The sequence below is a fragment of the Chinchilla lanigera genome, unplaced genomic scaffold, assembly GCF_000276665.1.
Source record: "Chinchilla lanigera isolate Chin_1 unplaced genomic scaffold, ChiLan1.0 scaffold00025, whole genome shotgun sequence".
In the NCBI taxonomy this organism is placed as follows: Eukaryota; Metazoa; Chordata; class Mammalia; order Rodentia; family Chinchillidae; genus Chinchilla; species Chinchilla lanigera.
The window spans coordinates 1,587,168-1,609,753 of NW_004955426.1; positions in this window are offsets into that span (position 1 = coordinate 1,587,168).

Sequence of the window (22,586 nt, forward strand, 5' to 3'; positions counted from 1 at the left end):
AGGGAAAGGGCGCCTTGCTGCTGTCTAGCTTCCTGCCAGTGATGCCATAAACTCTTATCCTTGCCATGCCTTTGGAACCAGCAGATTATGGCCAGAAACCACTCCAAACTGGGCCGAAATGAAACTTTCCTCCTTTAACTTGTGAGTGTCAGGTATTTTGCCTCAGCAATGAGAGTACCTAGAAGGGTGGATCAGGAAGTGTTAATATGTTCTCAGACAATGTGACTGTATTTGATTGTTGTTTAGTAGGTAGGCAGGCTGTGAAGCAGAATTGGCTATCTTCCATGGCAGGGGGTATTGGTCAGCTTTCCTATTGGTGGGTTGAAATTCCTGATACCTACAAATTAACAGAGGGGAGGTTTATTCTTGCTCATGGATTCAGAAGTTTCAATCCACGGTCAGCTGCCTCCAAGACAGAAACATGGCAGGAAGGCATGACAGAGTGTAGCTGCTGGCTTCATGGTAGCCACAAAACAGCATAGAGAAAAGCCTGGAGAGGAAAGGCCAGGCACCAGACATATTCCCCGAGGTCAGTCCCCCTTCACCCATCCAGACACAATCAGACACGTACTTTACTAATCTCCTAGGCTTCCGCTAAGTCAATCAAGTTAACAATCAAAATTAACTGTCACTCAGTATTTTGCAAGTTTTTTTTTCCCACTTGATTCGTATTATGGATCCATGGACAGGTTCATGAATCTATGGACTCACCTCAAAGTAATGTAATAAAACCCACAAAATAAACAAGCTCACATAATGAGTGACTACATAGAAGTAAGAGCACAGAAGTATCAAATAATGTTTGCTATATAGCAATATATATGCTTTGTAAGAGACATGAAATAACAGGACCTGGCAAAGGGTCTAATAACTACTGTAATTTAAAAGTGTGATATTTTGAGCTATCTGAAGTCCCCAAAACAGGATGTGACAGTATCTGTGATTTCTATTTATGAAACAGTCTGATACCACTGTGGTTTGCTGCCCACATTTTAATAGAAGGAAAAGGCATATTTTAGTTAGTGGTTAATGAAAATAAAAATGTCAATTACTTCAAAGCAAGTGCTCCAAGTTCTTTTGCAGCAATTTCATGACTCAGACCCAATGCAAACATCTGATTCCCTTTATGTAACATATTATGAATTTCAAAGTATAGAAGGGAAAACTCAGACTATTTATACCACATCATCAATGGCCCGTCATTCCTATTTTTGTAACTTCCTAATACATTTTTGTAAATATATATTGAATATGCGACTGTATAGATTTTACAATATCTTAAAATGTAAAAACTTCCAAAGTCGGGGCCAGAGATATAGCTCAGCAGTACAACACCTGCCTGGCAAGTGCGAGGTCATGAGTTTGATTCCCGGTACCAAACAGAACAAAACAAAACAAAAACCTTTCAAAGTCATGTGATAGAAATCAGAATATACTTGGCATTTGTAAAACTTTAGTGATAATTCATGCTGAAAATCATTATATCAAAAATTGGCCATATATGTATATGTTTGGTCATTGGAATATGAACCATTAATCACAATAAAGTCTATAGTGATAAAACTGTGAGAACATTACGAAGCTCACCACGGACAAAACTGTGCATCTGGGTTTGCAGTGTGGTTTGTAGTTGATGGCATGCCTGGGGTTTTCCCTACCAACATGGACTACAGGCTTGGCAGAATCTTCGAATATATATATATATGGGAGAACTGATGTTAGTATATTTGCAAGTAACTCACATACCCAGATGTGAGGTCAGAGATTCAATATAGGACATTTTTATATGTCTTCTTAGTACCTATCCTTTGTTAGCTTCGGTTTTAAGAGACAAAGTAATAAAAGAGAACACAAAAGATTTTCTCGACTTTATAGGCCTCTTTATGGTGGGGATGAGACTTAATGTGATTGATATTGCATATAGTGGAAGGTTTGCAAGGTGTCAGGTGCCTTTTCCAGCCTAGAAAGAAGTGGGGATATTAGATGGAGTGGTTTATTAAATCACCTAGAATATGATGGGCTTAGGGTTAGAGAGTTAACTGTATTATTAGCTTTAAAAAATCATGTTGCACAAGCTTGTTACATTTGCTCATACACACTGTATTAATCTTCCCTCTCCTGGAATAAACAGCTGTTTAGCATAAGTTGAAGAAAATGCCCTAGAATTAGAATTAAGTAGGGCATTTGGGATGCAGAAGGACTCCTTGTTTTACTTGAAGGATGGAGAGATTTGGGAAATTAGTTCTCTATTTCTCTGAGTCTTTTTTTTTTCATGTCATCTGCAACAGTTTTATAATCTCTGTGGAGTTCTTGCATATCTTTTATTAAATTTATCTGTAGCTGAATTCTTGTCATTATTAATAACAATATATGTTTTTGTTTTCTTGTGTTCAGTATGCAGTTTCTGTTTCTAGTTTATAGATGATATTTTATATATTTTTTGTTTCAGTTTTCTTTGTAAAAGAATTTATTCAACAATTTCTGTGTGAAGTTAAATGACAGTTAAAATTTTGAGGGGAAGAGAGTATGACAGAAAATCTTTTATACAGTCAAGAAAAAATATGAATGAAAACACTACTTATATTTAGGCTATTAGGCAAAAATAATGTGAGCATGAAATAGATGTTTTAAAATAGAGAAACTTATGGGTTTGTTAAAACCCCTTTGCTTTAACAAACAGGACCAAAACCAAAAACAGAAAACACTGGCAAAAATAACCACAACAGAATACCCTATCTATCCTAACATCCCCCAATGAAATGCTGTGTAAAAGAATTCCAGAGCCAATAAGGGGGTGGAAAAATTACTAAATATTTTAATAATTTAGCTGCCCAGTTGGGATGCTATAAAAATACATAAACTGGGTAACTTAGAAACAACATAATGTATTTCTAAGAGTACTAGAGCCTAAGTTCAATGTCAAGACACTGGACAACTTGATGTCTACTGAGGGGCTACTTCCTGGTTCCTAGACAGAATATTTTCTGTGCCCTCACAGGTTGGAAGAGATGAGGGAGATATTTTGGGCTTCTTTGTCTTCATAAGAGGAATAATTCCTCTTTATTTTGTTTCTGAGGGCGCTATCTCTATAACATAATCATTTCCCAAAAGTCCCCATCTTCTGCCATCATGAGTTGGAGGGGTTGTAAATTTCAACATTTAAATTTTGGGGAAGCATAAACTTTTAAACAATAGCACTGGATTTGTTAAATTTATATACAAATGAAGAATTATGAAAACCATGACTTTGAAAGAGAATAGAAGTGTACCAAACTTTGAAAATGATGTCATTTTATATAGTTGTATTTATTTTAGAAATATTTACTTAACTTTCCCTAAGTAGAAAAATAGGTTTTTAGTACTTTGAAAATTTAACTCTTATAATGTAATAGAAATAAAAACCAACAAGACATGAGATGAGGGAATAGCAGTTAATAAAATGCTTTGAGCCTGCCTGGCAAGTGCAAAGTACCAAGTCTGATTACTGGTGTCAGAAAAAAAGTGTTTGACAGCCACCTTTTAAGAAGGTTTGTTAACATTGAAGATTTAAAGAGGAAATATGTGATCCAAATTAATTCATGTGGGTATTATAAAAAATTAAACAGTATTTTCTTTAATAAGTGAGCTTTACATCAGGTTAGTTTTTCATTGCTTTATATTTGTTTTTTGTACATTAAAAATAATGTACTTTGGGACTGGGGATTTAGCTCAGTGGTACAGCACTTGCGTGGCAAGTACAAGGTCGTGAGTTCAATTCCTGATATGGGAAAAAATCAAAAACAAAAAAAATGTACTTTGATGTTGTAGCATATATGGTTTTTTAAAAAACAAAATATATTTTTACCTATATATGTATTTATTAGTCTGAATATTTATCTGCCTGTGTATATGTCTACAGATATAGTACAGTGAGAATCTAAATGATGTTGGTGAGTCCTGGACACAAGGGTTCTGAGTGATTCTTTTCATATTTGCCCTTGCAATCCCCTATTATTTTAAAAATGTAGGAAAATGTATATTAGTTACCTAAAAATGTGATTAAAAAAGTGAAAGATACAGCCATTATGGAAAAAATATAGTGGTTTCTCAAAAAATTAAAAATAGAGCTACTAATGACCTATTGATCATACTACTGGGCATTTACCTAAGATAAACAAAATCTGTGGAAGAAACACCTGGTCTCTCGCGTTCATTGCTGTGCTCTTCACAATAGTAAGGAAATGGGACAACCTCATTGTCTCAGCTGATCCATGGCTAAGGAAGCGTGGTACGTATACAAGACACAATACTCTTTACACATGCACAGGAGGAACCCTGCCACTTGCAGTAACATGGATAGAACTAGTGATCACTAAGAGAAACTCAAACACAGAAACCACTGCATGATCACATTCCTCTGTGGAATCCAAAAGTCTCCATCTTATCTAAGACAAAAACAAAATGGTGGTCAGTGGAGAATGGGGAAGGCTGATCAACTGGGTACTAAGTTACAGTGGCACAAGAATCAGAAGGGCTTTTGTGCCACGTGCCAGTAGAGTGACTTCACAGATAACAATGACATCACTGTACCTTTCAAAGAAGAAATAATTTTGAAAATTTTCCCTTAAAGAAATGATACATATTTGAGGACAATAATATCATCAGCCCTATTCAAACGTTATTCAAGACATATATGTATCAAAACATTACACTGTATTTCATTAATATGTATTTTTGTTTTTATATATCCATTAAAAACAAGTTTCAAAATGAAAAAGAAATGAAAATATGAATTTTTAAAAGGAATAAGAAAATTTAAGTCACAAGAAGAAGCAATAAATCAAGATAAATTCCAGTGTGTGAGAATATTAATGTTCCTTTTCTAGACACTTGTCTACATTTTAAATTCTCCTCCTGAGTATGTACAAACAGTAAATAATTAAACCTGCTCTAAGTTTGTATGTGTTAACTATAATTAAAAAGTTTTTGAAGAACTTTGAAGTAGGAGAAGCTAAAGTAGCCTTACACATTTTTACTTCACAGTAAAGCACTTGGGTGAGTAGTCAGGGAATCAAGGAAAATAGCACCTTCTTTTTCCTATTTTGAAAGAATCTTGTTGAATTGCCCAGGCTGGGCTTCATCTCATGATCCACTTGTTTCGTCCTTCCAGGTAGATGGGGCATTTTATATACTTATTAGAAATAATATTTTATTGCTTCTTCAATAGTGTGCTAATGCCTTTTAATTATTTTTCTACTAGGTAAAATTTCTGTTAATGATTTGCAATGTTTTAGTTCATTCTGGATACTAATATTAACCAGCTATCTTCTTGAAATTATCATCCTCTAGAGAATGTCCTTTTTACTTTCTTTTTATAGTGCTCCATGTTGACAATAAATTAAAACTTTTAATTTCATGTAGTCAAAATATAGTTATTTTAATTTAACTTTTTCACTGTTGAGCAATCTTAACCTGAAGCATGAACATAGAACACTGCCCTACATTCTCTCTCATAAAAATACATTTTGACAAATAAATAAAAGAGAAAAATAAATGAATAGGAAATGACAGAAAACCAGGAGACAGATGTTCTGGGACTAACAGAGGGTTAAGGATGGGGGGAAGAGGGTGTAACATAATAGAAATAGTCAATATGTTAAAACAGGGACCGGTTTTCCTCCATGAACCTCATCATTCTGCAATATTAACAGACACTAATAAAAATTATCAACAGTTACATTTTCAGCTTTTAATATTTAGTGTAATTCATTTGAGCTTGATTGTTAGCTGATGGAAAGAGGACTATGTTGTTTTTTTTTTTTTTCTACCGTGGATGATGCTAACCCTATATATTTTATTGTATTCCATTACCTCATCTATTTGCTGCTGGATGGATTCTCTTATACTGAGCATCCATACTTCCTGTTTTATTTCTCTATGTTATTTTTGTCTTCCTGAACCACACATTTGTAGTACATGCCATTCTTTGGCAGGCAAATCCATTTATCTCCTTTTCCTTGGGAGTTCCTAGACATCAGTGGGCATTTAAACATGTAGACTTAGTTTGAATATAGCTATTCAAGTTTCAGTTCAGACCTGAGTTTAAATTGCTTTTATACATACAAAAGAGTGGTGATAAAACACTCTGAGACATTATAAAAGCAGTCTAATTACAAAAATTTCTCTTTTGTCTTTTAAAAGTTATTATATGGAATTCTTGATCAACTTCTATTTGATTTTTTCACTCAGGTCACTGTATTTTTGTTGTTATGGTAAAAGGCCATTCTTAATTAAAGGATTCTCTTTTTATTGCTTTGATGAGAAGTGTAATTTTCTACTTACATTCTATATGGCAGTGTTATTCATAATACTTTGTAGTTAGAATCCATTAGATTTTCCTTGTAGGTAGTCATTTTTTCTGCAGATTAGATAGTTTTGTCTTTGTTTTTGCATTCATTTTTTGTTTAATTTCATTTTTGATTTTCCCTTCATTTACTTGTTGAGAGAAATAATATTGTTTGAGTTTTACCACAAAATGGATTCGCCAGTGTTGTTGTTTAGTTCAGCGTTCTATCTCTTGAATTTTCTATGTACAGATTAATTTGTTAGATCCGAAAACAGGTCAGATTCAGATTTTTTTTTTGTGTTTTATTCTTTTGATTTTTAAAACTCAGGTTCAAACTCAAGGTGATCCTCCTGTCTCAGCCTCCTAAGTGCTGGGATTATAGGCCTGTGTCACCATACTCATCTTGGTGTTAAGTGCTTTGTTTACTTCCACTAAGAGACTCATACAGAAAGTTTCTTTGTTCTACTTGTTGAGGTGCTAGTAATACACCCAATGGTCATTACCTACAATTTGGCAGATGTCAAAGAAGGCTTTTGTTTCTTTTTATTCTCTTTTATTTTATCCTCTTTGCAATGGAGATAGGCAGTTCACCAGTCCCCTACACTTTGGTTGGCCTTGTGATATGCTTTGGTCAATATAATTCAAGGAAAGTGAATTTGGGGAATGTTAATCCCAGCAAACAGCACAGGTCTTCCATTATTGCTCTTTTGCTGTTCTGAAATGATGAGATGAAAAGGTTTGGGGAATTCTCCTTTAATGAGGTTTAGATATGAAGTATCCCTGAAATTTCTCATGTTCAGAAGAAGGTCCTATCAGAAAGGGCAGGTCAGTGTGGGCATGGTTTGGATAGTCTCATAATTTCCTTCTCCCTTCTTGCTCTGCATCTTAGATGTTATCCTTTGAACCTTTCCACCATGTTGGAGTTAGAGAGCCACATATTGAAACCATGAACCAAAATAAACTTCTCTTACTGTAAGTCATGTGTGTCAACTATTTCATCTCAGAGACAGGAAAGTCTAAGGCAGATTTTGATACCAGAGAAGTGATGGTGTTTCTGTGACTATACCTGGCCGTGTGGTTCAGAAGTCCATGAATCTGATTTTCAGTAGGAATTTGAAAAGGTTTGGAGATGCTACCTAGAGAAGCCCTAAAATATAAACTGAATATGACGGAAATTATGGCAGGAGCTCTGAAGATGAAATGCTGATGTGAAGAAAGATACTCAAGGCTAGGTTCAGGAAGTTTCAAATGACAAGGATTCCTTCGGCAGGTGGACAAGAGGCCATGTGTGGTATATCCTGGCAGAAAATTTGTCTTCATTTTGCCACTATCCTGACACCTTGTGGGAGATTGAGATTACAGGCTGTAGACTAACCTGGCAGAGGAAATTTCAAAGCCCGCTAATGTTCATGCTGTGGCATGGGTACTGCTGGCTGTTTTTACCTAGCTCTGCGGTGAGAATCAGCAGCAAGTTGCCAGAGTTGAATTATCTGAAAAGTCTGCAGTTTTAGTAGAAAGGACCTACAAAGGCGGAGCCATGGAGAGTTTGGTTGCTGAAAAAAAATCAGCATTAAAAAGTCAAATATTTTGCATGGGAAAGATGGATCACATGCATCTCAGGAATCAGCAAGAATTCACCCATCACAGGCTTAAGGTAAAACTATAAATATGTCCTTTGAGAAGAGAGCCACCAGTCCCCTGGGACTTCTAAAGGACTGGCTCTCTGGGGTTCTTTTCACAGTGAGCAGCCATCCAGGGGCCACTACAGCCTTAGTCCAAGGTCACCATTTTACTGCTCAATCAGACTGCAGACCTTGGTGACATCTGTATGCTACTTGTTTTGCAGGCATTCAGAATGCAAGAATTATGATATCAAGGAGGCTTCTACTCAGATTTGAGTAAAAGGACTGAGACTGGGGAGTGGGTCTCTGACAGGGCAGTGTATAAAAATGTGAGAGTGAAGCTGAAACTGCAGTGGAGCCCCTAGGAGACTTGAGATACCAGGAAGATGAAACATCCAAGGAAAGCCACAGGCAGTGAGCATAGCCACTCCAAGAGAGGCCCACGAGGGCCTTGGGTGGGGCCAACAAGCCCTTTGGGGTTCACATCTCACAACTTGTCTCAAATGCTGCATATGGAACTACAAGATTCAGTGTTTGTTCTGCTGGGTTTTGGTCTTGTTTTGGTCCAATTCCTTTCCATTCCCTTGTTCCTCCCTTTTGGAATAAGAATGTGCCACTGGATGTTGGAAGTATTTGTCTTTCTTTTTGAATTTTTAACTAAGGATTTTCCTTAAGTCTCAGAAGTGCCTTTGGACTCGGACTCTTCAGCAGTGTTGGAACCGTTACAAGTTTGGTGACTCAGAGATGAATTAAGTGCATTTTGTATGAGATAGTCATGAATATCTTGACGGCTGGGACAGAATTTTATGGTTTAAAACTAAAAGGTCTCCCCAAATTTTCATGCATGTGGAAAGTGAATGGATCACAGGGGTGCTATACTTCTCTATAGTTCCTTGATTGATGATTCTAGTAGCCGGATGTGCTGTTAGGAGGCGGGGCCTGGTTGGAAGTGGGTTACTGGTGGGGTGATTGGAAAGTGTGGAAACCTACCCCAGACTCCAGCCTTCTCTCTCTGCTTTCCGGCTGTCATGGGTGAGTGCACCTTTTCCTCTGCCATGCCCTTCTGCCCTGCTGTTTCTGTTTGGAGTCAGCTGGCCGTGGACTGAAATCATGATCCCAAATAAGCCTCTCTTCATTTAAATTGTGGGTGTTGGGAATTTTGTCCCAGTAATGGGAAAGTAACTAAGGCATCCATCAGCATGCTATGTAGACAGGCTGAGCTGGGAGTATTGGTGGACAGGTCAACTGACACGTGTGAGTGAAGTTCCTCTTAGGTCATCATATTTGACTCCTGGTGTATAATTAAAAAGACACCAGCAGAATATCTGCCTGGCTCATGAAATTGCTCATCCAAAGAGCTATAACCTGGTATATGACTGTTCTCTTAGATATTTGTGTTTTGGGAAGAGTTTTATGTAAAAATGGGTACGTGATACAATCCTTTAAAGTGTTATGGATTACCAATGTAATTGTGATTCTGAAATATTTAAATTATGACTGTTAAAAGCCTGAAGCCTGAACTCTTGAAAGCCACAATCATTAGCGGGGTGAAAATGCTCTATAAAAGGGGTAGAGAGTTGAATTCTGGGGAAAAGATTAGCACATACTTGGTCATGTGCCAGATAGTGGCATCATGTTAGGTGTAGTGAATTCCTAGACCCTTGGTATCACTGTGGGCAGGCACCATCTAATCTGCTGGCCCAGAAAAGACAATACACTGAAGGCTAATCGGTCCCTCTTAGAGAGCTAGGACAGAGTCAGTGAAAGCTGCTTTGGATGACAGCGTTCCAGTCTCTCTGTCCTCTGTTCTGCAGAGCTTACTCCTCCACCTCTCCCCAGGCTCACAGACACACACCTTTTGACCGAGACTACAGAACTGTGACATCGACTTCCCTGGTTTTGAGGTTTGCAGACTTGGACTGAGTGACACTACTGGCATCCTAGTGTGTCCAGCTTGCAGATGGCCTGTTTTGATCAATGAAGCCAAAAGATTTTGTGTGCTCATCACAGTGTTTCAAATGACTGCAGTTATATATCTGAATGCATGCAGTAACCAGCAGTAGTGACACCTTTATATCCATTTTGGTTTTGACCTATTTCTTATGAATATGTCTGCTCATAACTATCACACCCTTGCAACTTGCATTAGTATATGGGAGTGTATGCTTGCAAAAAACATGTGTATGCTATTATTGTCCATTTTGTTGCATAAAGTGGTCTATTAAGTGTTCTGTTGTATTTTTATATTTCTCAAATAAATTTCCTTTATAAAATGAAGAGAATTGTCTTTTAAAGATTTTTAAAAATTATTTTTTCCAGACTTATACTTCTGAGACAGGTTTCAGGATTTGACATTAAAGATTCTTAGACTATAGAGACCTTAATCTTTTGGGATTTCGGTATTTGAGACTGCATCTTTTAGGCAAATAACCCCCAAATGGCCTAGACAGACCTGAATATTATTTCAAAAATGTTTAACCATATGCTACCTCTGTGGTCTATGAGTCATTTAAATTTTATGAGCCTCATTTCAGTAATCTATAAAATGGGTATAACTTTACTAAACAAACTGTTTATATAAATTCAGCAGGATTTCATTTGGAAAAGTTCCTCTTTGGGAGGAGTTCAGAAAATCTTGAGAAATCTGTTTTACACAGTTTCTAACCTCTTCCATGTACTTCAATTCCTCTATAGTAACACCTGAATTGATTTGACCAGGTTCAATATATTCTGAAGGGTAAGGGCTAGAATACTGTTATTGCTTATATCTAGATGTCCCTTCAAATTCTCATGTGTGAGGAAGGTGGTTTAGTCCTGCAGCACTGGATTCATCAGTGGATTCATCTTTCCCTGAGTTCATACTGACTGTGCTCTTAGGTACAGACTGGGCCTGGCTGGTGTTGGATCACTGGGGATGTGGCCTGAAATGGTGTGTTCTTGCCCTGGCTCCTCCCTCTCTCTCCATTTCTTGGCTACCCTGAGTTGAGCATCTTTTCCTCTACCCTGCTCTGCTACCATGCTGTTTGGAGTTTAGAGCCAGTTGACCATAGACTGACACCAGGAACCACAATGAACCCTTCCTCCATTAAGTTGTGGGTGGTAGGTATTTTGCCCCAGGGATGAGGAAAGTAGTTAAGACAGATGTTATATTTTTGTTTTAATTATTGACATTTGCTAATCATTTACTTTTTGATATGTGCTAGCATGTTTGGGTTTTTACTTGTAGAAGAACACTTGGAACTTATTGAGATATATATACATTTTAGTAATTTATTGTGTTCCCAGTTTAATGTAGTATGCACCAGTTTTATAAATGTATGTGAAACACATATTTGAAAAGTATACTTAGCTGCCTGGTTTCTTCTGTGAATTAAATATTCTCAAGTATAGTCATTATATCTTGGATTAATTATCAAGGTTAAAGAAGAGAAAAATTGCTCTCCTTCACCCCCCAGGTTCCCACACACTGTGACCTTTCAGCAGTCCTCAGATCATGCCACACAGGGACAAGGAGACAGAAAGAGAGAGAGAGAACACAGATGTCCAACCACGAACACCACTGCCCAGGTTTAGAGTTGTAACTGGCTTCGATTTTAAGATGACAGACGTTCAGTGGCTTAATGGGGCCTAATGAATGTCTGAAGATTTTTTGTTATCATTGATGTGAGATTAATGTTTTGAAACTGTAATGACAAAATAAACGTAAAACATTAAATTGTGATTCTGTCCCAGTTCCCAAATTTGCCTCGAATCTTGTAGATCTAGTTAACTCACTTGATATTTAGACCATCAGATTGATATCAGCTGCCCTTCATAGCAATAAAACCATTTGGAGCAAACAGACTCTAAACAGGAGAGGAAAGACCATAGCTGTGGGCTCAGCACAGCCACCAGAGCGTGTCCCACACGACACACCTGGGACCTGAACTGCACTGACACAGAGCTAGCGTGGGCGCTGCCCAACTTCCCCCTTGACCCCCATGAGCCCTTGGAGTTTTGACTTCTCATGATTGTAGAGGGACCTTCTTCCCCTTCTAGTCTCCTCCTCAGTGTCAATATCTCTCTATCCCGCAAGCGCTTCACGCATTCCCTTTCACTACCTAGGTGAGAATACCTAATTTAGTAGAAAAAGTTTGGATTTTTAAAATATTTGTACTGTGCTGGCTTTGTGAACAGACCTACAAACCTCATAATGTTTACAGGCTTAGGATTTGTCCTTTTTAAGGGGTGTGTGTGGGGGGAGACTTTTGTGTTTGGGTTGGAATTTCTATAAATAAGGACAAAGGTCTCCTTTTATGTGCTGCTCAGTGTACAGTTGGGCTTCCTCTGAGCCACAGCCATTCTGTGGGGTCTGAAAAGTTACATTGTTACATTGCACAAAGCCTGATCCATAGTAAGCATTTAATGCATATTTTTGTCTGATTTAAATGAGTATGTCTAATATACATAAATATGCCTAAGTAGATATATTTATGGCTAGAATTTGCTTTACGTATTTCTAAGTACATAATACACATATATATTGCAACCAAACACTTAAGCAGATAAATATTATGTAGTCAAAAAAAAAGATAAATGAATTGCACTTTGACTTTTGAAAATTGTGTATTACTATGGGTGAGTGCATCATACATGCGGTATATTTGGATTTAACACTCTATTTGAATTTCAGGACACAATGACAGCATCAGTCACTTTGTAAATTTATGACATTTTATTGAGGCTTATTTTAAACTAATTCACCATTAAAATTAAACTATGAATAGTTTTCTACTTTACTTCTTTAGGTATTTTACTCGTAGGTCTGTAACGTCTTTCTGATCTTCTCAGGCAGATATTTTCTTAGGTGACTTTTTCCATTATAATAGCAAGAACAACCAATGTCTCAGTTACTTCACTGCAAGAAGAATGATTTGGTAATGCCAGATATAATATTTGATATAAAAGGCAAATGTAGATCACTATTAGGATGTTTTTAACTAATACATTTTCCACAAGTAAATTTACTATGTAATATTATCTCTATTAAAACAAACAGGTGCTAATTAATGCATGACTTTTTTCTGCCAGCTGTGAGACCCTCTTGAGGTAGCTCAAGGAAAACCAGGAGGGGACTCACTGCAAGAATTCCTTAGCAACTCAGTCATCAGCATTAGAAGGTCGTGGAATGTCACAGGGCCCTGCTTTTGGTCCGTGGCCACTTCCTCACACACTGTAAGCACTGACAATCTCTTTGATTTTGCTTTTGTCTGTTCATCTTTGTCTGTATTATACATTTTTGTCTCTTTTGCCCAAATTTCTCTGATGCTAAACAATAAATAGCTTCTCTCTCTTTCTGAAAAGAAATTGAAGGAAGAAATATATCCCTTGCCATTACAGAAATGCAAATCAAAACAACACTGAGACTCTATCTTACCATAGAAATAATGGCTATCACCAAGAAAAAATATAATAACAAGGCTGCAGGGCAAAGGGAACCCTTTACACTGTTGATGGGAATGTAAACTAGTACAACCTTTATGGAAATCAATACAGAGATTCCTCAACAAAATTGAAACTAGAAATTCCATTTCACCCATCTCTTTCCCTTCTAGGTACCTTCCTGAGAGAGTGAAAGAGATCATATTACAGCGATCCATAGATACCCATGTTTATAGCAGTGCAATTCATGATAGCTAAATCTTGGAAGCGGCCTATATGTCCATCAGCAAATGAATGGTTAAAAAAAGCGACTTTTGCACACAGTGGAATACTATTCTGCCATAAAGAAAGATAATCTTGAGTCACTTGTTGGAAAATTGATGTACAGTGAAACCATGATGTCAAGTGAAAGAAATACATAAACAAGTGTCACACAGCTTCTCTTTCACAGCTTATCTTTCTCAGGTGGGAAGTGGATCAAGAGTTGGAGGGAGGAGGCAGTGGTAGGAGAGAAAGGGGACAAATAGGAATTAGAATGTGCTATGTATACAAGGCCCCCACTATGAATGCAATCATTATGTACTGCAAACATGTACTACTAGAAATACGTAATTAATTTAAAAAGATGGAGGGAAGGGGGATGGAGGAAAGAGGGGTGAACAAAGAATTAAGATGTGTTATCACATGTACCAACTCCACACAAGGAACATAAACATGTCTTGCAAACACGGACCAATAAAACAAAGAAATGCTTCTAAATCTATCCCACAGATTAGCAGCTGGTACAGTCTTAATGTGTTACCCCAAGATTCATATGTTGAGATACTAGCCCTTTAAAATGACAACTTAAAGAGAGAGGAACTTCAGGGTGATGATGTCCCAAGGGTCACATTATGTCATGAGAATGGGATCAGTGTCTTTGTATAAGAAGCCTCAGGCTGTGTGGACCTGTGAGGACAGAGAAGTGTAAGAATAGGAAGCCGACAATCCCTAAGCAAGAGAGGCCCCTGTGACCAGGTCATGGACTTCCCGGCCCCATGACTTATGAACAGCAATTGTTAGCGTTTACAAGCTGCCCAGCCCATCTGTGTACGATGCTGTAGCAGCATGAGTAGACTAGGACCACAGTTTTACTTTCATTTCTTTTACTCACGAGCTCTCCCTGTCTCTGCACATTTACTATTGTTTTTTCTCTCTCCTTCCTACTGTGTCTGGGTCTTTACCTTCCTTCTGCCTTCCTGCACCTGCTGCTTCATGAGCAGGTCCCATTCTCAAAGAGTGCTGACTTATCTGCTAGAGTCTTCACTGCAACTCTTCTTGCGGGCTCAGATTCGTGAGAGAGACAGTGTCATTGTCTCTGCTTTAACATTGTGAAGTAGGTTTCACATCATAGATGAATGGCAGTGTCTTGGCAGGAAACCACAATGGAAATAGCTAACTGGGACCCGCAGGCTGTATCCCCAAGATGGGAGACACATCCTCAGAAGGAGACGTGAGAATGGTGAGGAGTGGCTGTAAAGCTGGTAGAGAAGCTTTGGGTCTCTCTTCCCAATGGAAGTAGCCGTACTATTTTGGATACATAGTTAAATCTTTAAAAATGATTTAAAGTGATAAAGCAAAGAAAAAAGAATGAATTATCAATGGACAGATTTGCTTAATTTACAGTCCGTCTTCACCACACAGTACACCGTGGAGTTCTCTCACTTTGACATTATCCTAGGATGATTTGAGAGAAGTTATAATTATGGACGACTTTGGGAGATCAAGCTGACTCTGCATCCCTTGAGAGTTCATCCATTAGTTAAGTCAGATCACCCAAAAATTACATCCTGGGACCAGATGGTCCTGAAAGCTTGCAGAATTGTAGCTGCATTTGGCATCCTTTCCAGTAACTTCATGAAGGGTTGCTGCAGAAAACAGTGCCTGGGAAGGACTTACTGGTCTGTACGGCAGCACGTCCCTTCCTTCGTACGTCCTCTGCAAAACCCACTGTGAGTGGCTATGTGAGAGATGACATCCAGGGATGTTCTGCTTTCCAGGATAATGCTTTCTTGTCAATGACAATGAGAATTACATGGGTAACCATAGCAGCCCTTGTTCATTGCATAGCCAGTAAATTCAGAAGCAAAACCTGACTTTGACTATTGCCTCCTTCAACCCCCTTACTTATCATTAAAACTCTTCCTTCCCATCCTGTAACATCAGAGTTGCAGCCTGTTATGTCAGTGCATACTTTCACCGTGGACATTCAGGTAGCATAGTACTTTATGCTTTCACACACTCAGGCTTTAGCTCAGGAGTTGATACACATATATAATATAAGACTCTCACTCAAAGGCATCCAATCAGATGACTTTTTCTCTTATACCAATTCCATTGTACCCCTGAACTATGTACAAAAAGCTTTCTTGCTGCCTTTGCTTCCAGCAGAATGCCTAAATTTATTTTTTTAGCATTGTTTCCTAATGGATCCATGAATTCTAAGCTTCTTCATGTGATTCCAGTTTTCTAGGATAATTTTATTTTTTGCCTAATAATGGACATGCACGCAGATCATCTTGTGCTATCTTATACTGCTTTATATTTTCTTAATTTATTTTATTCTCTACCTATGCTTCAAAATTGAAGGAAAAACACCAACGATTTAACCTTGGTGACTTAGGTCAAAATAATTACTTTCTTCCCTGACTTTTCATGAATATATCACAAATTTTAGCCTGAATTCATTGTAGCATGAACTTTTCATTTGAGTGGCTTTCTAAATCAAAGGTTTTCAGCTTGGTTAATACAGTTATTTCCGTACAAGTCTATCTCCCTGCTGGGTGTTAGCACGGTAGGATGAGTACTGATCTTTCAACTGTCCTGCTGTGAAGGCTGACATTTGGTTGGCAATTGGGAATTTGACTGTCACCATGGTTTGTCTGTTCTTCACTGGTGAGTTTATTTTGCTGTGTCTGCTTTGTTTGGCTTAATGATGTGATTTATAGCATATGCCTGGGCAGAGGGTACCTATATCACCAGCTTTTCGTAACAAACTACCTAACAAAACAAAGAGTTTTGATGAACCATAGAGATGTATAATACAGAGGGACTGATGAAAAACAAAAGAAAACATCCTATAGTTATGAGCACAAAAGACTCCAGTAGTTTAAGTTATCCTAGGCAATCACCAAGCCTGGAGTTGGGCTCCAGGATTCTTGAGTTCCATCTGCCATGAATGTTGTTAAAACAAAACAGAAGAGGTGTCACGTAGATCTACTCTTATCATGACTAAAAAGGGTGGAAGAACAACATCACTGGACTATTTTCAGTAGGAGGAAGGTGTGTAGATGAGGAGTGAATCACAAAGCACAGCGCAAGAAGCTGGCTGGGTGGCGCTGCCGGGGCTCACGGCAGTCCTGTCCCTGAACAACCTTAGTAAAGCCAGGGTGGAAAAGCATCTGCAGAAGTGCCACAGGGACGGACGACAAGTGCAGTAGAAGAACTACAGCTCTCTGGTCCCCCACCTCATCTTTGCTCAAATCCAGTAATCAGAAGCCTACCCCTTAGGGAAAAGGAAGTAGAACTATCACATCATCCCATTTAATGACTCTGGTGGCTTGCAACTGTCTCCCTCTCAGGTTGGTACTTGACAAAGTCTTCCCAGTTACTACAGATTTTTTAGAAGGATTTCATCCCTTCTTTCCTATAGAGTATAATCCAGGCATACTATGCGTCTGAGAAAGACTATATCACATCTAAGATTTATGTAAAATCATCATTTACAAAAAGCGATTGTTCTCATTTTCCAATAAATTCTATCCTTTTTCCAATTAAGCAGGGGCCACAGGCAGCACTGCCTGTGGTGCACTGACTCCCCCTAAGCAGCATTCTCCGAGCTCAGCCCAGCAGAGTATTTCCTCAGACTTTTGGTCCATCCACATCTGTAGGTTTGGCAAGGAAGTGGACATTTGTTTCTATCTTCCATATGGTAGGAGGGAAAACAGGAAGAAGGACAAGAAGCTAGCCTGCTATGAAGGAGAGCGTTAAATAAAACAGGCTGAGAGGAGCCAGGAAAGGAGTGGAAACCCGGCAGGACTTCCAGCCCCCGACCTTCTGCGGCCCTGGCTGCCTGGCTTGCTCTGCGTCCTGGGGGCGCAGGGTCTCCTCTGCACGACTTTCCCTGCTCTGGGGAACTGGCTCCTGTGGGGGAGGAATGGAAGCTTTCTTTGCTGCCTTGTTTGGATTTTCAATTGGGCTGCTACTAAATTCAGTCTCAAGTTTATAGATGAGAACTGTTGGTTTTTATTTTAAACTGATCAGCACCCAGAATATTACTATGTTCGCGACTGGTTCTTTCTCTAAAATATTCACATTGTAGCATGATAAATGTGTCATACGTAATATAGTAAATATATGTAACTCAGTGAGAAAATAGATATTTTCGTTCTGATTTGGCGAAGTTTCTCTTTGTCCTCTGAGAATCTCAGAAGTCAGTAACTCTATCCCTAAAGCCTGCCGCCAGGGTAATATGAAATGCTTTCATTACGTCCTTTTACGACCGTTTGCCACCACCGCCGCACACTACTTCCCCACATCAGTGGTCCACGTTCACCCTGTCGTAGCCTGCTCCACAAGCCCTGCCCTGCCACAGGTTTCTCCAGCAGGACCCATTCTCCCAGGCGCGGCTCATTTCACCCGTTAAACTCAAGGCCGGGCCATCCTTCCCCTAACCCTCCCTGCGTTTTCTGTATCCCCAGGCTTGCTGTGGTCTCTGGCTTTTTGCTTGCTGTGCATGAAGATGTCACTGCACAAGGCTTCGCCCGGAGTCTTTCTGGACGCATTCAAAGACTCCTCTCCTCCCTTCTCCAGGCCTTCTGCCAGCTTCTTTGGCCCCACCACAAGATCTCGGAGAGCCTCCTTTTCTTCCCGTTGCCTTCACAATGCCAGCTATACTTTGCATACAGGAGTGCGAAGATCAAGTCGAACAAGTAAATCCATGTGAATGTATTTATTTTAAATAGCGTTCCATGCAGTGTTGGCATGTATGGTGGTAGAATTTTTAAAGTTGGGTGCTATTTTGTGCAATGTCAATCTTCCTGCAAAACAGTCCAGAGAATTGTAATTAAGCATAAATAATGAGTCAATTAGGTGAGAAAGTATTAAGATTTTGCCAAAGGGAAAAAGAAATGAATATTTTCAATAAGTTGGATAGTATTTGAAAAGGTAAAAGGTGATCTCAAGTAAAGATGGTCATTTTGGTGCTCTTTCACAATGAGAAACACAATGAATCTGACATATACTTTCTTTCTTTTCCAGTACTTTTTTCCTATTACCCATTCTTACCCAGGTGTTTAAAAACTGACATTTTTATTCAAATTCTTGTGTATATATGTGTAAATAATCTGAGCTTCCTAGTGCATAAAATATTATCTGTTTTCCCCTTTTCAACTAAAATTATTGCATTGACTTCTTTATAATTTCTAGGCATCTTGCCCATTTCTCAAATTCTTAAAATTAGCTAGAAGCCTTGCAGTGACTTTTGCCAACACCTAAGTACCTCATTAATTGGGTTTGAAAAATTGTATCTAAGCTGGACGTTGAAGTCATTCAATTAAAATTAATGAGTATCCATGGGGCTGCCAGTTCAGAGCGGAGTTCTTGCCAACCTAGTTCCAACCCAAAGTAAAATGCTCTCCCATTCTGGACAACATTCCTGTCACAATCAGCAAATGATTATTGAGCTCTTCATTATTCTAGTGACTACTCAACACCCACTCCCTGCTATTTCAAAAGTATCTACTCCTTCGTTTAGCTGGTGGATATAACCACTTCTTGGCTATAGCTTTGACACAAAGGATGGTATATTTGACTGTCCCTTGATGGCTGTTCCTTTTGCACATGATTAGGTAATGCTGGACTGGGTGAAAAGATTTATCTAAAATGATGGGAACAGATATTTGAAAAAAATTCTTAAAATATTATGAAATGGTTTGTGTTCTTAATGCTCTTTAGAATCTAAACCGACCATTTAGAAACTACTATTGCAGTTCTAATTGAAGACATAGCTGTATTGAATAGGAACACTGAAAGAAAATTACATAAATAGCACACTAATAAAGGTAATTGTAATATTATTTAATTCTTACTTATCTATATGATAGTAATTTTCTACTCCTTTTTTAACACTAAAACTATCCATGTGCATGTCAAGAAGTTATGAATAAATGTAAAAAAAGGCAAAGGTGAATATCCTACCATTCTATTAGTGTTTTACAAAACAATTTGCATACAATGACCATGTATTGTTTGCATTTTCCCTTCTGCATATCTCTTATTTCAACACCTTGCACTTGGGTTTGGTCATTTGGACATTACTCAAATAATGAAATTGAAGAAGTGATTTAGGATTCACCATTAGACCTATGGAGCAAAGCACATAGTACTAAGTGTATTCTGACCGCAGTTTTGAATGTCACAAACTTGAAGTACATGGAGATAGAAATTTTCATCTCTATCTAGTCTTGGAACTGACTCAATAACCAAAATGGAATAGCTATGGGTGCAGTTGGGGGACTGCCATTTGTCACATTAGTCTAGAATTCCTTCTGTTCTGAAACAAATACCCAGACATTATTTTTAGCTTATATTATACATAACGTGCAAGGAACTGTACTTGGATTCCGACCAAAAGAAAAATGTAAGTGTAACTGGAGGAACTGTTTCTTATTTTGAAGAGTAAAGGAATATCATCAAAATTAATAGACTTACATGGCTTTAAGGAATATGATTTAATTAGTAGGAGTATTGGTAAGACAAGGCTAGTTTACTTCTTGTTCCTTTAAAAATGCTGAAAAAAAAAGTATTACAAATCCTATTAAGACCTTCAGTAGTTGGTGTGAAATTTGGTAGCATGGGTTAATCTTTGTTTCAGCCTAAGCCATCCTCGCGTTCCTGGTTACCCAGAGAAAGCGCAGAGCTTTCTGGTTCAGAACTCTTTACTGCACAAAGTAACAGTGGCGTGCGTTTCCATAGAAGACACATCGCTATTTTATTTCTCTCTCATTCAGTCATTATATTTTGCATCCAGATAAAATCCACTAAGACAGGTTAGTATCTCTAGCTAGCTGCTGAGAGAATGTTTCAGTCATAAACATTTTCTACCCAGCATTCTTTCATCATTTCTCTGGACAACCATGCTCTCCTTTTCTGCTCTAATGCATGGGACCTTTCCGTGCTACCACAGTGCTCTGATCTCACTTTGTTATCCTAACTTTCTACCCTCCTGGTTCTTTTGCAATTCTCCTTAGAAGTTACCATTTATTTTTTTTTCCACATCATTTTTTCTCCCTAAATCAACATGCTCGTCTACCTTTTCATGGTATCAGTTGCTATCACACATAACTTCCACTATGTGTGTGCCCTCAAATATCTTATGACTTCTCGCTTTGCTTCCTTTTCACTTTCTTAGCCATAAGTCAGACTTATAATACTTTTTTGTGTTTTAAAACGAGACACAGCAATCTCAAAGTTTCACCAAAACTAATTCTTCCTTCCTTCCTTAAAAAGGTTGTGTCTCTCAACTTTATTTATCCAGCACTATTTAGACATTAGCCCAGCCTTTCATAAGCATCCAGTCTGGAAGTAAAGGCACAGTGACTCAAAAGATAGCCACATGGGAATGGTATACAGATAGTTATCCAAGGGGAGGGTCCCGTCCAGGACAGCGGCCCCAACAGCAGGCATCTGACCTTCATGCAGGGGAGCTCATTTCAGGTAGCACCAGCAGGAAGTTAGCAAGGACTGTAGCTGGTGTGTCTCGGAAACTGAAAGATAAGCACTCACAAGTGTAAAAAGGAAAACTGTATCTTATACATGTGCTAAAAATGACACAGTGATTTTTAAGCAGCTGCACTTACTGAGAGACTGATGTCATCATCTGTCTTTATGAGGACAGTTCATACAGCTCTCTAAAGCTGCCTTTCTCCAAGGCATTCCCTCATCAGGCACACAGTCTTTTTATTTTTTTTTTATTTTTTTTGGTTTTTCTCCGGTACTGGGAACCGAACTCACGACCTTGCGCTTGCCAGGCAGGCGCTTTTGCCACTGAGCTAAATCCCCAGCCCCCACACAGTCTTTTTATTAATACTTTATTAACATGTATTCTCATGAACGTGGACTATTAGGGAGAGGAGCTATACAAGGTAAAGCCTCTGCTTTGGCAGTTTCAAAAGTTTCAAGTCTATCTATGTATCTATCATCTATCATCTATGTCTATCTATCTATCCATCTATCTACATATCTGTCATCTCTCATCTATATCTATCTATCATCTGTCTATCAATCATCTATCAATCAATCAGTCTATCTATCTATCATCTCTAAATATGGTCAATGTGATCTCTAGCTCTCTGTTTCTGTCTCTCTGTAAGTATAGAAGTTGGGAATTTCTAGATTAATGAAGTAAACTGGTAGACTTGTAAATTAAGTATTAGTATCCTTCCCCTACCTGCTAATAATGTTTGTTTAGTCAGAGAAACTGACTTTTTGTCATCCAGCCATTCATAACAGTTCCAAGCGGGTGCACAGGGGACACAAGGGAGCTGAGATTTCTGGGAAGGGGCACTGAAAGGACCATGAGGCCTCAGTATTCCTGGACACTTTTCTTCAGAGGTGGTCCTCAGAAGGACTTAGCCCTTGATAAAGCCTGGCATGTGATGACCACTCCAGGAGGTGTAAGACTGAGCCTTCCAAATTTTTGTTACTGTCTTCAGAGACAAGAACTTTATGGCAACTACGTCTTCCATGCCTGAAAAGAAAAAACAAAAACCAGGAAATCCTCCCAGGTACACTATGTTGCAAAAGTAAAAATGAAAGTGTATCTTGGAAGTTGTGTTGTCAAGGCAAACAGTCAGCACCATTAGTTCTGATCCACTACCCCATTCCCTCAGTGTTCAGACAGCACTCTGAAAATGTAAACGTAATTTCCACAAAACACCCCAAAATTTTTAAATAATGACCTGTTCTTTGGAAGCCAACATAAACTCATCATTCAAAATGATCTTCCTCAACAATTTCTGCAGACAGTGGAATATGCATTAGAGTGTTTCTCATGCCAGTTGTAATTTCTGTATGTCTTTTTAATTCATTATATTTTCTAATATTTTCACAGCACTTTGTCACTTGCATGGTTTTTCACGTCTATGATTTTATTTCAAAATAATTCATAAGACAGGTGG